This window comes from Elephantulus edwardii, unplaced genomic scaffold (genome assembly GCF_000299155.1).
Source record: "Elephantulus edwardii isolate Elephantulus edwardi_28Jun2011 unplaced genomic scaffold, EleEdw1.0 scaffold00318, whole genome shotgun sequence".
Lineage (NCBI taxonomy): Eukaryota > Metazoa > Chordata > Mammalia > Macroscelidea > Macroscelididae > Elephantulus > Elephantulus edwardii.
Genome location: NW_006400068.1, coordinates 2,143,036 through 2,158,151, shown reverse-complemented (window position 1 = coordinate 2,158,151; position 15,116 = coordinate 2,143,036).

The following is a 15,116-nucleotide window of genomic DNA, read 5'->3' as shown; positions in this document are numbered from 1 at the left end:
TGCTCATATGTTGTTTCATGAAATTCTTCTGTGTCTTCCAATTCCTTTCGATACAGTGACTCAGTATATTCCTTCCATCTTTTTTTAATACTTCCGGGATCATTTAACGTTCTGCCAAAAGCATCCTTGATTATAGCAACTCTAGGTTTGAATTTGTTCTTCAGTTCCTTGAGCTTAAGATACATATATCTGTTTGGGTGGAAGTTCTGATTTCTATAGGGTATGTTCCCCGTAGTGGAATTGTTGAGTCAAATGGTATTTTTATTTCCAGCTTTTTGAGAAAGTGCCACACTGCCTTCCATAGTGGTTGCACCCTTTACACTCCCATCAACAGTGAATAACGGTTCCAGTTTCTCCACAACCTTGCTGGTATTTGTTGTTTGCTTCTCTGTTGAATTTTGCTATTATTACTGGAGTGAGCTGATATCTCATAATTGTTTTTTCATGGTCTTTCTGATCACTTGCTATGCATTTGAAAGCTGCACAATGAATAAAGATGATAGAGGAAGAATTCATGCCTTTGAGCTGTGGTGTTGGAGAAGTTTGAACATCCCAGGAACTGCCAAAAGAACAAACAAATATTTCTTGGAGAAATTACTGCTAGAGTGCTTTTTGGAGGCAAAGACAATAAAGCTTCACCACACATACTTTGAGCATGTTGCTAGGAGAGACTATTTCTTGGAGAGGGACATGATGCTCAGAAAGGCAGAGGAGGGTCAGTGAAAAAGAGGAAGATTCTCAATCAGGTGGATTGGTACTGTGACCACAATGGGTTCTAGTTTGTCGGGAAATGTGAAGATGACAAAGGATAGGACAGGGTTCAGATTTGTTGTTTGTAGAGTTGCTCTGGGTCCTACTCAACAGCATCTAACAAAACCAACAACAATATTAGAGGTACAACATTTATCTGCCATTTGTTGTAGTAGGGAGTGATGTGCATGTTACTATTTTCTTTACAGCTTCACGTATGTGTATGCTTGCTTGTTTATCATTTGCTCTTAAAAACACAGCACTTACCTGCCCATTGCTCTCTTGAGATGACTTGTAGGTTGCTGTGATACTTGAAGCTATCCCGCTGGTGCTTCAGGTACTAGCAGGGTCATTCATGGTGAAAAATCTCAATGGAGCATCATGATTTAAGATAAATTATAAAGTAGGATGTATCATTCACTTCTGAAATTGCAGGCCTTTGAAAACCTATGAATAAATAGAGGAACACTGCTACATATAGTACTCTTAGACTGGGAGAGTCAGAATAAGGAGAAGCAGCTGCAAACATCCATTAGTAATTGGAACATGGAATGCATGAAATATGAATCTAGGACAACTGGAAGTTGTTAAAAATGAAATGGAATGCATAAAGATTTAACATTTTATGCATTAGTCAATTGAGATGGACTGGCATTGGCCACTTTGAATCAGATAATCGTGTGACATTATGCCAGGAATGAAAAATTGAGGAAGAATGGCATTGTATTCATGGTAAATACTGACTGTATAAAAAAAAATCTCTCCTGTTGTGCCAGAAGACATTTATGTATATATAAAGTAGATGTGTTAATATAACTATTATTCAAATGCATATACCAACTAAAGCCAAAGATGAAGAAATTGAAGATGTGTCAGTCTTGTATCCTTTCTCTATACTTATTCCATCTGTATACTGAGCAAATATTTCATGCAGCTGGACTCTATGAAGAGGAAGGTGGCATAAGGATTGGAAGAAGACTCATCAACAACCTGCATTATGCATATGACACAACCTTACTTTCTGAAAAGTGAGGAGGACCTGAAATGCTTGATGCAGAAGATCAAAAACTACATCCTTTAATATGGATTACATCTCAACCTCAACCCCAGCCCCAAAGGTAAACCCAGGCCACCCCCCACCCCTGGGGCCAATAGGCAACATCATGATAGACGGAGATCTGATTGAAACTGTCAATTATTTCATCTTCTTGGATCCACAATCAACACCTGTGGTACCAGCAGCCAAAAGATCAAGAGATGTATTACTTTGAGCAAGTCAACCATCAGGTAACTTTCCAAAATACTGAAGTGCAGTGATGTCAGTTTGAAGACTAAGGTGTGCTAGGAGCTGGACAATGAATTGGGATGACAGAAGAACAATTGATACCTTTGAATTGTGGTGTTGGAGAAAAGTACTCACCATCCCATGGACTGCCAAAAGAACATACAAATATGTCTTGGAGAAATAGGAGCTAGAGTGCTCTTTGGAGGCAAGGATGGTGAAGCTTCATCCCTCATACTTAGGTCATGTTGCTAAGATAGGTTATTCCTTAGAAAGGAATATCATACTTAAAAAGGTGAGGGTCAGTGAAAGAGAGGAAGACACCCAATGAGATGAACTGGCATAGTGTGTTACAGATGATGAGGACGGCACCGCATAGGACTAGATTCAGGCCTATTGTTTATAAGGTGGTTATGACTCATGCCCAACTTGAGAGCAACCTAACAACAACAACAACAAATCAACTTCTACAACCTGAATTTGACTGTGTATGCAATCAAGCAGAGCAGCTGGTGGATTCAAACTGCATGCCTTTGAGTTGGAGGCACAGCTCCTTACCACTATGCCATCAGAGTTCCCTTATATGTACATATATTAAAAAGATATACATATATATAAATATGGATAAATATAGAGTTATATCTCCTTTTTAAAAATTTTATTTTATTAATTTTAATGAACATTTTTAGAGATTTTGGATTTCCATTCATTGTTGCACTATTTTCTCTACCCTCTCCCCTCCAGTTCGCTCCTCTCTTTGAGTTATATCTCCTTTACACTCAAGTAAAAATCTCTTTTCTTTCCAGATAATTCTAAAATTTCACTCTTTTGATTGCCAATTAACTACAGTCTTACAGAATAACATCTGCTGTCCAGTCAGTGGCAAAAAAAAAAATAAATGAAGCATTTACCTGGTATAAATGATGGGAAACTGATGTACTTATGCTCTCAAAGGGTTTTCTCCACAGTAAGGACAGTTTCCATATGAAGATGTCACTGTTATCAGTTGCCATTGGTTTGGCTTTGACTCATCTCATATATAACAGATTGAAATGTTGCGATTTTGTGCCATCTTCATGAATCAATTGGTATATTTCGGCATTTGATTATGGTTATTGTGTCTATATATCTCTCTAAGTGTTCCCCCCAGTTTTGTTTCCTGACCTTCTACTTTACTGAGAATGATAGCCTTTTTCAGTGGCTGGTCTTTACCAATATGTGTCTAAAGCAAGTGTCACCATCAAACCTACTTCTTTTGGATACTAAAGTATGTATGGAATCCCTCTTTCAGATAGCAAATAGATTTTCAGATAGCAAATCTTGATTTTTTTTTCCCTCCCCTCTACCTTCTAGTTAGGTTTCATAAGGTTTTAAAGGCCTATTGTTTCAGAAACGAATGGCCAATCCTTCTTCCCAGTCTGTCTTAATCTAGAAGTTTGTTGCAACCTGTCCACCATGGGTGACCCTTCTGGAACTTGAAACACTGGTGGCACAGCTTCCAGCATTACAATATCCCACAAACTACACTAGTCCAGCAGACTGACAGACAAGTGCTATAATAATAGGAGTAATTAGTAATCACGTAAGTCTATACAAATCTAAGATATCGAGTAATTGGCAACATGTAAATCATTCCCCAAAATAATGAACTAGCAGATAGGTGTTGTACTTATAGCAGCTAACCATAAAGCAATCATGCATACAAATAGCATGGTGTAGGACATCCTTTTCTGACCACTGCTGAGGCCTGTGGTGGTGAGACAAGATAAGGTCCTAGATGAGGGCATTGACATGAAGAGGGGATCAGTTGGATCTTTAGTACTGGCTTTTGGCACAGCCCTGAAGATGAGAAAGTGCAACCAGAGAGCAACTTGGAGGTAGAAATGGTAAAGCTACGTCTCTCATACTTTGGACATGGCGCTACTACGCAAGGATATTCCTTGGAAAGGGATCATCTTTAATGCATAAACACTAGAATCTGGTAGATTAATAGAGATTATTACTCAACAAAGCTATTAGGTCCCTTGGAGACAAGGTTTGACTTGGCAAGGTGATGGTTAAACAGAAATGAAAGCCTCAATAATTTAGTAAAAATTTTACGGCTAACCAACTTGCAAAATCTTAGTTCCATTATAATTTGGTGTTCATAGTCAACAAACATTTTTGGGTGACTACAGCTCACACAGATAGGAATGCTTCAGGAAAAAAACCCAAGATGCAATCATCCTGAGCATTTGGCAAGTAGAGTCATAAAAGAGTCATAAAAGGCATGGGAACTTACTTTACAGAGGTGACTTACCTTCTTTAGCTCAGAAAGATTAAGGCCTTATATATATATAGTTTATAAACTCATGAAGGAGGAAGCAAGAAGATAAACTCCTCAAGGGTACGGATACTCTAGTCTTGTTCTCACCAGGAGGTTTTATAGTCACTATTTTCTCTATCTGGAATATGCATGTGTCCTTGCTTCATGGTGTTCAGGTCTTGGTGTCATAACCTCAGAGAAGCCTTCCATGTCACCCAAGCTGAAGCAGTCTGTCCTGTGTACACTTTACTTTCTCTATCTTTCTCGTCACCCCTGCATGACTTTCTTTGTCTGTTGCCAATTTTAACTCATAGAAACTCCATGCATGTCAAAGTGGACCTGTGCTCTAAGGGGTTTTTAATGTCTGAGTTTTTGGAAGCAGATCACTTAGACTTTCTTCCAAGATGCTTCTGGGTGGACTCAAACTTCCAGTCTTTTGGTTGAAGTGTTTTTCCTTCTTCTAGATCAAATCTTTATTGGAAAATTCAGAGAGTTCACTACACCTCTGAGCTGGATATAGGCAGAAATTTTCAGATATGATATTACTGTTGTTGTTATGTGCTGTGGAGTTGTCTGCATCTCATAGCTGTCCTATGCACAACAGCTTTGACCTCTGCCTGATCCTGAGACAAGCTTGCATCTCTCATAGCTGCCACTATTACTCCAGTTATTGTGTCAATACATCTTATCTGGGATCTTCCTCACCTGTACTGTCCCTCCACCCTTCCAAGCATGAATATACATCTCCAAGAACTGATCCATCCTGGCCACATGCCCAAAGTATGTGAGATGGAGCTTCAAAATTCTTGCCTCCAGGAAACAGCCTCTCCTGGATGGACCTGTTTGTTCTCTTGGAAGTCTATGATATGTTCAATTCTCATTTCCAGCACCACAACTCAAAGGCATTAATTCATTTTTTGTCATCTTTGGTCTTTTCCCAGTACTTTGTTGTATATCAAGTAATTGTAAAGATCATGGCCTGAATAAGGCATACATTAGTCTCCAGACTGACATCACTGCTCTTCAGTATTTTTTAAAATTATTTTATTGTTTCTTGTGTGTATACTGTCAAATTGTATCTGACTGGTACAGGAGGAGATTGCCCCTCCTTCTCCAGCAGAGCATCTGGTAGATTCGAACCACGTACCTCTGGGATTGCAGTGCAGCTTCTTGCCACTAGGCTACCAGAACTCCCTGCTCTTCAGCATTTTTGAGAGTTTCCTGACAGTAGGCTTGCTCAGAGCAACTCATCTTTTGCTTTCTTAACTGCTGGTGCCAAGAGTGTTAGTTGTGGAGCCAAGCAAGCTGAAACTGTTAACAATTTCAAGCTCTTCTCCATCAGGTAAAATGAAATGGCCATGATCTTCACCTTCCTCTACCTATATACCATTAAAAGATGGGAACAACAAGTAAAATAAAATGGCCTTATTGTTGCTAGACTTTCTACTCCTCAGAGAAAGCCCTTCTTCTAGTTCCAGCCTGCTTAACTACTAATGAAAAGCTGAACTGGCAAAAACAAAACGAAACAAAACAAAACAAAACAAAACAAAAAACCAAAAAAAACAAACAAACCAAAAACAAATCAAAACCAAAAACAACCAAAAAACAAAACCCAAACAAAAAACAACAACAACAACAACCCAGGACATTACAGAAACACCAGAGAAAACAGGTTGATCTAAGACTATACCTGCAGATAAGAAAAAGGTGCCAAGAGAATGCTTCTCAACCAAGACTTCTTTATGTCATCTGCTGAACCCACCAACAATATCTGTATATAACTATATAGAAGACAGAAAAACTACTGACTTTTGAGAGCTCAACCCACCTACACACAGGCGAAAACAAACTAGCTTATTGCTTCACACATAAGTCTTGTATGATTGATTTCCTCCCTATCTGACCCCAGGCTCACCCCCTTTGCTCTTCTCTGAAAGAAGAAGAGTATGGAAGAGTTTTTGTATGGAAGAGTTTCTTTTCTCCCTTTTACTCAACCAAACTGTGGTGCTACCTGTGAGAGAGTGATTGGTTAGGTGACCTGTATAAAAATCAGGCAATGCAAAGAAGAAGACAAAATAAGGCAGTGATCTCATAAGGTTTTCTTTCATCTGAACACACACTATCTACCCAGCCAAAATGATACACTTGATATTGTCTAAGGCTTCCATTTAAACTAGGAATCTAGGAAATGTAGAAAGTGTAGGCTGTTGGAATCAGATTGCCCAAGTTTGAATCGTGGTTCTCTCTTTCTGCATCTTGGTTTTGACAGTGACAGTGACAGAGACAATGACAGTAGCTACTCCATAATTTCTTCTTGCTTTTTTTTTTATTTATTTTTTTTCTTTTTTTTCTTCTTTTTTTTCCCTTTTTTTTCTTCTTCTTGCTTTTAAACCATGCAGTGTTCCCTTACTATGTTGGGGCAATAGCTTCTCAGTCTAGGTATAGGTTTTATATGAGCATAATTAAGTATTCTGGGACTCCTATTTTTCTTAATATTAGCTATTGTTTGTTATGATCCACACAGTCAAAAGCCTTTGTATAATCACTAAAACTGGGATAGATATTCTTTTCGTATTCTCTGCTTTTAGGCAAGATCTATCTGACGTCAGCAGTAATATCCCTGGTGCCATGGTCTCTTCTAAATGTACCTTGAACTTCTAGAAGTTCTCTGTCAATGTATTTGTTCTAGACATTTTTAATGACTTTCAGCAATATTTTGCTTGCATAAGCTATTAATAATATTGTTCAATAATTTCCACAATCTGTTGGAATACCTTTTTTGGGAATGGGAACAAATATGGATCTCTTTTAGTCAGTAGGCCAGGTGGCTGTCTTCCAAATTTCCTGGCACAGACTGGTGAGTGCATCCAGGGGTACATCTGTTCATTGAAACATGTCAATTTGTATGCCACAGGTTTTGAGGGCTTTATTTGTGTTAATGCTTTCACTAAAGCTTGAACTTCTTCCTTCAGGGAACACTGTATGATTTAAAACCAAGAAAGATGTGTATCGTTTCTACATACCTGTTTAATCTGAATGCAGAACAAATCATTTAAGAAGCTGTATTCTATGAAGAATAATGTGGTATCAAGACTGGAAACCTGTATTACGTAAATGGCACAACCTTGCTTGCTACAAGTGAGGAGGACTTGAAGCCCTTCCTGCAGAAGATGAAAAACTGTAGTCGTCATCCCCTTTTCCTCATGAATCAGGGTGAAATCTCTCTTAGGGAAGAGTGATAGGGAATGACAAAGGACACACTGACAAAGGAGATTAATCAGAGCTGGTTTTGACAAGAATTGTGGCAATGGGACAATTAAAAAAGACTTTCAAGAAAAAAAAGAAAAAAAAAGAGGAACGAACTGGGGGGAGGGTAGAGAAAATAGTGCAACAATGAATGAATGGAAATCCAAAATCTCTGTAAAAGTTAATTAAAATTAATAAAATTAAATTAAAAACAAACCACAAAACTATAGTTTTCAATACTGATTATATCACAACTAAGAAATCTAAGAAAAAAAAATCACCACTAGAGCAATAGGCAACATCATAATAGATAGAGAAAAGATTAAAGTTGTCAATGATTTAATCTCTCTTGGATCTACAATAAATACCGTTGGGACAAGCAATCAATAAATCAAAAGATGTGTTGTATTAGAAAAACCAATGTTTCAGGACCTCTCCCAATTATCAGGGAGCAATGATATCAGTAAAGACTAAGGTGTACCTGACTTAGGCCATGGTCTTTTCAATGCCTTGCTATGTATATGAAAACTAAACAATGGACAAAGAAGGACCAATACCTTTGAGATGTGATGATGGAGAAGTGAATATTCCATGGACTACCAGAAGAGCAAATGGATACATCTTGGAGAAAGTACAGCCAGAGTGCTCTTTAGAAGCAAGGAAGTTGAAGCTTCATCTTACAAACTTTGGAGGTATTGTTAGGTGAGGCTATTCCTTGAAAAGGGATCATACTTAGAAAGGTGGAGGATCAGCAAAGGAAATGAAACCCTCAACCAGGTATATTGACCTGGTGACTGAAGCAATGGTTTCAAAGTGTGTCAGAGATGATGAAGATGGCTCAGGATAAGGCAGAGTTCAAATCTGTTGTTCATAGGGTCACTATGAGTTGCACTTCACTTGATGGCACCTAAAAACACCCCCCCCCTTAGTCTTATTGTAGTGCTAAAAAAAAAAGCAGCAAAGGTCACTTTACAGACTCAAGTATTTCCGACTTAAGCCATTGTGTTTTCAGTCACTTCATCTGCATGCAAATGAATGAAATGAAGGTTAATTTATGTCTTTATATTGTAAAGTTAGTGAAGAATATTGAATATATCACCTAGTACTAAAACCAAGGACTATAAGCTTCATTCAAGAAAAGCTTGCAAGAATGCTACAGGTCTTAATCTACAACATAAACAGTCTTTCACGCATCCTGAAAAACCTACAACCAGGAGAAGATAAAAATAGATGAATGGGATCTTCTAAGAATCAAATCCCTATGCATATCCAAAAAAGGTCTTCAACAGGGTAAAAAGGGAAGCCACAGACTGGGAAAAAGTGTTTGGTAATGACATGTCAGATAAGGGACATATATCCAGAATTTATAAAATACTTGAGCACCACAATAAGATAAAGGTAAATAATCCAGTAGAAAAATGGGCACAGGATATGAACAGACACTTCCCTGAAGAGACATTCAGATGGCTAACAAGCACATGAAGAAATGTTCAAAATCCCTAGCTCTAAGAGAGCTGCAAATTAAAACAACCATGAGATAACATCTCACCCCAGTCAGAATAGCAAAATTTAACAGAACAGCAAGCAACAAATTGCTGGGGAGGTTGTGGAGAAACTGGAACCCTTATTCACTGTTGGTGGAAGTGTAAAATGGTGCAACCACTGTGGAAGGTAGTATGGCACTTTCTCAAAAAGTTGCAAATAGAGATACTGTTCGACTCAGCAGTTCCACTACTGACAATATACCCCAAAGAGACCATAACTGCCACCCAAGCAGATATATGCACACCCATGTTTATTGTAGCTTTGTTCACAATAGCAAGGAGTTGGAAACAACCTAAGTGCCCATGAACAAACGAATGGATAGAGAAGCTGTGGTATATTCACACAATGGAATACTATGCTGCACTGAAAAACAAGTAACTCATACAATACTATGCTGAGTGAAGTATCTCAGTCATAAAAGGACAAATACTGCTTGGTGTCACTGTTGTAAAACAGGACTGACCTCAGGGTTGGGGGGATACTGAGAAAGATGGGTTCAATAATGTATACTGCATTGAAACAGATGAGGGAGAAAACTGTTTAAAGAAATATGTAATTAGGTATTTTTGTCATGACAGGAGTCCAGAGCAAAGGCTGCGTAGTGGAGTGAACCTGGTGGAGGGTTTGTAAAACAATGAAAGCATTTTTCTTTTACTTTTCCAAGAGGGTAGTGTACTAGGGGGGAGAGTTGGGAGGGGAGAAAAGTGCAACAATGAATGAATGGAAATTTAAAGTTTCTGTAAATTTTCATTGAAATTAATAATAAGTTTTAAAAAAAACAACCAAAAAACTGTAAAACAAAAAAGAATATTGAATATACTGTGGACTGCCAGAAGAATGAGCAAATTTACCTTACAAATATAACCAAAGTACTTATAAGTGAGTTTCAGACTTGGACATGTCATCAGGAAGGATTAATCTCTGCAGAAAGACATTCTGGGGAGAAAAGATGGTCAGTGAAAGAGGAAAATCCCCAATGAGAAATTAGTTATAGTGCATTCAACAACAGACTTGAATATAGCAATTACTGTGAAGATGGCAGAGGACCAGGCTGTGGTGCCTGTTTTCTGTTGTGAAAGATATTGCTATGTCAGGGTCAGCTTGATGGTACCTAACAACTATGTTGTTGTGAACATTAAATGAATTAATACATGTTAAGTACTAAGAATGGAATGAGACCTGACATGTAAATACTAGTGTTATTATTTATGAATAGAAGTGACTGTGAACATAGGGACTAGGGATTGAAGAGTCAAATAGCCAAATGTTTAATGCCGTGGAAGAGGGTGTTATGAAGAGAAGGATAGGAAAAATGGAGTAGAGCTGTAGATATTTTCTATGAAGCATGCCTTCATAAAAGAGGCTGAAGAAATTTTAATTTCCAGACTGTGGAACTGTGGACATGGGCAACTGGCTCTTAAGAAGCCTTTGGACATGAGGTTATCACTGACTTAGAAAGGCTGTACTGACCTGTGTATTTATGACAGGTTGTTAGGAGGGGCTAGACCTTGGAAAAAGACACCATGGTGGGAAAGGTGGAAGGCCAGAGGAAAGAACCTCAATGAGGTACACTGACCTAGAGACTAATAATGAACTTGAACATGTTAGGAATCCTGAGGATGGTGCAGGGTACAACAAGGTTCAGATTTGTTGTTTATTGGGTACTTGATGGCACAGAATACTATTTAGCCTGTGGAGTGGTTCATTGGAGCTTTGCTAAAGCTAACTTCCTCCCCTGCACCTGCATTTCCCTGCTTTGGAAACTTCATTGAAACTTGAGATGCAAAATTAACAGTGTTTGGCCATAGGATCAGATGGTCATAAGATCTTATGCTCTAATAAGCATTCAAGGCGTCTTATGAGATATTATCTAATAATATCTTTTGGATATAGATTAAGAAAATTTTCTGGCAGTACATGAATTATAGCCTCAAAGCCAAATTAATTAAAAGCAGCTTTTTAAAAATTATGGAGTAGAGGGTTCTTTAGAAGTTTCTTATAAGCAGGGAGTGGTAAATGGGGGGGTGGGGGAATCATACTTTAGGAAATGTAATTGCCACGATGGGTTCAATAATGTATACTGCACTGAAACAGAGGAGGGAGAGAACCGTTTAAAAGAGAGATGTAACTGGGTATTTCTGTCATCACAGGAGACTAGAGCGAGGGCTACATAGTGGAGGGGACCTGGGGGAGGGTTTGTAAAACAATGAAAGAATCTTTTCTTTTACTTTTCCATAATTTTTGGACTCATGTACTTATAACTTGTTAGTCAAATTTGTGTCTTCTAGGTTGCAACACCCCCATGATACATCTTCAAGGATATGAACATGTACGGCCAAGCACAATCAATAAGAGTGCATCTAAATTCCAAAATCAATCTCCATAATAGTCTATGTGTTTCCTACTGCCAAAGGGGCCCTTTAGAGTAGTGAGAGAAGATCTTCACCCTGAAACCCACAGCGTCCCTTTTCAGCAGGAAGTAGCTAAGAGAATACGCCATCCCCTTTTCCTTGTGACTCAGGGTGAAGTCTCTCTCAGGGAGGAGTGATAGGGAATGGCAAAGGACACACTGACAAAGAAGATTAATCAGAACTGGCTTTGACAAGCACTGTGGCATTTGGACAAGAACAAACTGGGAGGAGGGTAGAGAGAATAGTGCAACAATGAATGAGTGGAAGCCCAAAATCTCTGTAAATGTTTATGAAAATTAATAAAATATAATTATAGAAAAAAAATAATAAAATTTTTTAAAAAAAAAAGAATGAAGAATGTCATTGACATTGTTTTTATATAGCAAGTTAGGTTTGTGGATTTATTTTACTGAATGTAGGTTTAATGATGGCGTCATTCAATTTTCTTCATCATGTCTAAAGATTCTCAACTGAAAATGTTCTTTTAATGCTATAAATGAAGTGGTTTGTCAGAGGACCAAGGATCCAACTGAGGTGCAGAGAAAGGAAAGAAACTGGCTTTTCCTTCTCGTTTATTGTGCTCTGACAAGGTGCCTGACACCGAAGCACACTTCACTTACTTCACACACACGGTGTCTATTTTCCTTTGTAATCACAGTGTATGTATTGAGGGCAATTATGGTACGAATTGTTAGACTCTCAACTGCTAGCTGAAAGACTGGCCTTTTAAACCTGCTCAGAAGCTACCTGGAGGGCAAACCTGACAATCTTCCTCCAAAAGGTCACGGTCTTGAAAAATCCTGTGGGGCCGTTCTGCTCTGCACATGTGAGTAAACCGTGAGCTGAAAATGACTCAAAGGCAACTAACAACATTCAGGCTTTACAGATGGAAAAACTGAGGGTCCCAGTCTCTATACTCTTTCCTTACAAATATAATTTTAACAGAGATGAAACAGAGATTTGTGGTAAAGGAACAAGGGAAGGGTGACTTGAAAGTAAATTTAACATACAGGGAACAGCTTGGTAAGTATGTACAAACCTCATACAGTTCATTAAGTGAGCTTATTACATGGAGACACTGTATATAGCAGGAATTTGGAGCACATTTCATTTTGGGAATATAAATAGTTAAATAGCTAGAGGGAAGCTGATGTGAAGATAGGAATCTGTTTAAATCATTCTGACTTGGGAAGGTAAGTGACAAAGTAAATGTGGGGGACCTGGGAGTACAAGGAGTCCCTGGGTAGTGTAAACAGTTCATGCATGGACTGTTAACTAACTGGAAGTTTGAATCCACTTAGAAGTGCCTCCTAAAATAAGTATGGAGGTCTACTTTTGAAAAATCGTCCATTGTAAACCCTATGGAGTGTAGTTTTAGTCTAACACACCTGTGATCACTATGGACTATTACCAGGAGAATGGAAATGTCACCTGTATGTTAGGTTGCTTTTGAAATGGGCTTGGTCTTCTCTTGCTTTTCCAATCGAAGGTGACTGTAGGTCACATGACCTCTCTGGACTGTTTTGCTGGAACTTGGACTCTGCGTCCACACTGGGGCAGAGCCATCCTTTGACGGGAGGTGGGTGGGTCACCTGGGTATTCTTTGTTGATCTTTGCAGCTTTAACAACTGACCAATGAATGAATCACTAAGTCAAGTCCTAGACAGAAAAACAAGTTGTTTTACAATGTTGTTTTCACAAAAGCAGCTGAAGAATTGCCTCAGTAACTTCAGTTACATTACTGTTAGCATTGCTGAAGGTCCAAGTAGCCATTTAGTGTTTCTCAGGATGATGTTTCTTTTTCTTTTCCCTTCAACTCACTACAACACATACACCATACTTTAGAAAAATGATCTGTTTCTGATTTTTATCTCCATTGCAGCCTGGTTAGATCCTGGATAGCAATGCCTAGACTTTGATCACCTCTGCTGGAGCATAGTGTTTAGAATATAATTTTGTTGTTGTTGTTGTTGTTAGGTGTCATCAAGCTGAGCACAACTCATAGTGAGACCCTAGGAACAAAATATCTGAACCCTTTTCTATCCAGCACCATCCTCACACTTCCTGATACACAAGAGCCCACTGCTGCAGTAACTATGTCAATCCATCTAGTTGAGGGTCTTTCTTTCCTTCACTGACCCTCCACTCATCCCTATATCATATCCTTCTCCAAGGAATAGCCCCTCCTAGCCACATGCCCAAAGTATCATCATTCTTGCCTCCAAAGAGCACTACAGCTGCACCTTTTCCAAGACATATCTGTTCATTCTCTTTGCCATCCATGAGAAGGTCAATAATGCTTTTCTCCAACACCACACCTCAAAGGTGTAAATTCTTTTCCTGTCATCCTTATTCATTGTCCAGCTCTCAGATGCATAGCTATTAATCTCAAAAACTATGGCATGAATCGGATGCACCTTAATCCTCAAACTGACTTCGCTACTCTTCAGTAATTTGGACAGGTCCCTAATTGCAGATTTCCCCAGTGCAATGTACTTGTTATTTCCTGACTGCTGGTACCAAGAGTGTTAACTGTAGATTCAAGTAAGATGAAGCTATTGACATTTTCTATCTCCTCTCCAGGAATCTTGTTCCAGTGGTAAGACTCTTCATTTTCCTGACATTGAGAGGCAAACCATACCGAAGGTTGCATTCCTTGATCTTCTGCAACAAGTGCTTGAAGCCCTTCTCACTTTCAGCAAGCGAGGTTGAGTCATCTGCATTACACAGGTTATTTATTAGTTTCCCTCCAAACCTGAAGCCACAGTCCTCCTCATAGAGTCCAGCTTCTAAGATAATTTTCTCAGCATACATATGATATAGGTATGGAGAGAGAATACAACCCTGGCACACTCCTTTTCCAATTCCAAACCATGCAGTGCTCCCCTGCTCTGTTTGCACAACAGCTTCTTGCTCCAGGTAGAGGTTCTGTATGAGCACAATCAAGTATTCTGGGATTTGCATTCTTCTCAATGTCAGCCACAACTTGTCATGATACACACAGTCAAATGCCTTTCAAATACACATTCTTCTGATATTCCTTACTTTCAGCCAGGATCCACTTGACGTCAGCCATGATATCCCTGTTGCCATGGTCTCTTCTAAACCCTGCTTCAAATTCTGGCAACTTGTTATCTCTGTACTGTTTCAGTTGTTTTTGAATGATCTCCAGCAGTATTTTGCTTGCATGTCATATCAATGATATTGTTTAATAATTTCCACATTCAGTTGGATTACCTTCCTTAGGAATAGGAACAAATATGGACCTCTTCCAATCCATTGGCCAGAGAGCTGTCCTCCACACTTCCTGGCATACTGGTGAGGGTATCCAAGGCTACATCTGATAATTGAAACAAGTCTCTTGGTATCCCATAAAGTCCTGGGGCCTTATTTTTTGTCAATGACTTCAATGCAGCTTCTACTTCCTCCTTCATTACCATTGCTTCCTGTTCATATGGTTGTTGTTGTTGTTGTTATGTGCCGTCAAGTTGCCTGCGACTCATAGTGACCCGGTGTACAACAGCTTCAAACTCTGTCCTATGCCAATCTCATTGTCTCCGACACACTCATCCCGATT